Source organism: Athene cunicularia (genome assembly GCF_003259725.1).
Source record: "Athene cunicularia isolate RWA chromosome 1 unlocalized genomic scaffold, athCun1 chr1_part1, whole genome shotgun sequence".
Lineage (NCBI taxonomy): Eukaryota > Metazoa > Chordata > Aves > Strigiformes > Strigidae > Athene > Athene cunicularia.
In genome coordinates this window covers 123879889-123882773 of record NW_020799091.1, presented here as the reverse complement: position 1 = coordinate 123882773, position 2885 = coordinate 123879889, and the positions used below count along the sequence as shown (strand labels likewise).

Sequence of the window (2885 nt, the reverse complement as noted above, 5' to 3'; positions counted from 1 at the left end):
TTTTTTTTTTTTTTTTTTTTTTTTTTTTTTTTTTTCTGCTTGGTTTTAGTGGAAAATTTATCCCCTAAGGGGCTTAAAAAGAAGGTAGTATCCAAGTGCTTAGGGATATCTTCAGAGTTAGACAGTTTTTAAGAGGATACAATTAAATATGATTGAAGACTCACTCAGACTTTGCTGTAAGAAACCGTGTCAATTCATCATTTGTTTACTTATTTTAAAGCAAACACCTCCAGCACACACAACCCCACATACTCCTCCTGCCCTGCCAGACTTTCCTCATCGCTCCACTGGCCACAGAATGCAGCCACCTCTGATAGAGAACAGTTTGTGCGCCAGGAATCAAGCATACTCAGAAAAGGAAGAGCCAGACAGTCCTTTTGTGCTACCAGGGGAGAAAAATAAAGCAAAAACAAAGCTCAGCATCAAGCAGGGGTCAGAGACTAATTAAGTTTCCTTTCAAGAGAGATTGCTATGAAATGAAGCCTGTGTGAACCGTGGAGTGGCTGGTAAATCATCATCAAGCATAATTACCTTGGAAATAGAACTGGGAGGTAGGTTTTTCCTCTCTCCCTCATTAGTTCAGCACAGCCAAAACAAGAGGGGGATTTTTTGCCTTTCCTATTTTCACAAGTGAGGGGGAATGACAAGATTCATCTTTTTCTGTGATTTTTTTTTTTTTTTAACACTGAGATATATTTGCAACAGATCTAATTTCCCCATTCCCTCCTCCCCAGTCTTTAGGAGAAAAAAAAAGAAACAAATTAAAACAGCTATAGAGAAGACACAGCTTGAGGTAAGAAAAATGAAATACTTAATAATCTTCTGCAGTTAACCTTATCCAGGTACCAGACTCTCACATACTAAACACAGCCCAGGGACTGAAATGAAAACATTAAACATAAAAGCTTCCTTTTCTCCTAACAGACACTTATTGCTCACATGCCTCGTTAAGAGAAAGACAATGACCAAAGCAAGGCACTCACCCTTCCCTTCTTGTGATGCTTCCCAACAGAAATCCCGACCCACCTTCAAAGCTGAAAAAGTCCCTTTCTCCCACCTCTACTGGGCTTTAAAGATCCCTGGTTGCTTGAGGAAAGTGCTGTGTGATTGGTAGGGTGCCCATCACATGAGGAAAACTTTTTTTCTAGCCAAACCTGTTCCCCTCTGTGATTCTTAGATCGCATCGGAATGCCGTTGTGCCGAAAACACGCAGCTTTAAAGAATTTCTATTATTATACTCTCAAAAGGGTGGATGAATGACTCACTGGTACAAAATACTTGAACTTTAAAGAGCACAGGCAAGTTGGAAGGATATAAATATAAATATAAATATAAGGATTTCTGGACTGCTGTTTGAACATGGGCATAAGAAAAATGTACTGACCAGAAAAAGAGGAAATTAATTTTAATGTTTTCATTTAATTACATTGCGTGGGGAAAATCCAGTGGTTTTGGTTGGATATGTTTTCTTTTTATTTGGCTTGGGATTTCATTTGGAAAGAGAAATGTAGGCGTTGGCTACTCTGCAAGACACTGGATAACATGAAAAGTGGGGAGAATATTGCATTTCCTTGGGCTGGATTTTTACACATTCAGTTTTATTAAGACTGAGTTAAGTCAAGCACATATATATATATATATATATATATATATATATATGTATATAAAAATTGGCCTGTGATGAACTGAGAGGTGCTAAAGCTAAAGAGCACAGTAGAAAAGGAATATCTCTCACCTTCCTGTCCCTCAGCCATTGCAGTACAAGTCTGCCAAAAGTCATGATTCCTGTTACTGAAGCCTTGAGTAAGTCTCTGGCAAAGGTGCAGGTGCTTGTGCTTGGTGTTCTTCATCTGCTGGTGCAAAAACCAGCCAAATGAATAATGGACTTGGGAAGGGTGATGGGATCTCTGTGTTTTTACAGCCCTTCACAAGTCAGAAGCAGACATCAAAAGACTATATCTATATATCTCCTTGGTAGCCATCCTTGCAAGTATCTTGTGAGAAAGAAGTGACAACTGCAATAGCTCTAACGTTTTATGGAACCCCTTGGTACTTGGAGACAACTGAAGAGAGATCCAGTTCTCCCATGAGATCCCTATGAGATTTCACTCTGAGGAAAGGACAGTGCTTTTGGCATTTCCAGCTCCACAAGATATCACATCAATAAGCAAAAGAAGACCCAGTCGATGCAGCCATCCTGATCTAGTAGAGAGGGACAAGAAATTTGTCACTTGGGTGCTCAAGAGTAAGGATGAAGATTTGTCTACACCTAAATAACTCAGACCTGCTTGTCCATTATTTGTGCCCCCTACAACATGTGAAGTCTATTTTGGTGCATTTGCTACCCCATCTTCCAGCAGTGCTGAGGAGAAAAGCATTTGACACCATCATCACTGCTGGATGTTGAGAGCAGCTGGTGGCGGGATAAGCAGCGCATCCCCTGAGCGTCACGGCCTGGTTGGTCATGGGTCCATGATAAGACACCCCATCGCATCTCAGCTGTGTGGAAATGCTGTTTTGGGGAAAGAAGATGAGGAAAGTGGAGAGAGAGAGAAAGGAAAGCTTGTAGTGAAGTTCATAGTTTTGTCAGTACTGAGAGCGGCAGTTGGGTGAGAGCCCTGGTGTGGCTGAGCTCTTGCTGCTCTGTAGCCCTGTCCTGGAAGCTGCAAAAGGCTGTTCACATGAATCCTTGTTTGGGCTGGAAGAGCGGGTAAGGCTGGGGAGGGTGGTGGTCAGTCCTGAGCTGCCATCACCATTTGACTGCTCACAGCTTGTTGGTAATCTGGTTTAGTGGGTAAGGATATTTTTGGTGATATCTGGAGAGAAATTTGGTATTGGGATGGAGAGAGTTGGGATGGGGGATTTGTTTGTTTGTGCTTTTGTTG

At 41.6% G+C, this 2885-nt stretch overlaps 1 protein-coding gene across 2 annotated transcripts in view; it reads right to left on the bottom strand.

The window, feature by feature from the left end:
- UPK1B (uroplakin 1B) overlaps positions 1-1089 on the bottom strand; it is a 12008-nt gene extending 10919 nt beyond the window's left edge. The window contains exon 1 of one of the 2 annotated variants that reach the window (XM_026859065.1): positions 984-1089. The gene's annotated coding sequence lies outside the window, so the exon portion shown is untranslated. The remainder of the gene's footprint in view (positions 1-983) is intronic. The other variant, XM_026859073.1, reaches the window with a different exon arrangement.
- Between the last annotated feature and the right edge of the window lie 1796 nt (positions 1090-2885).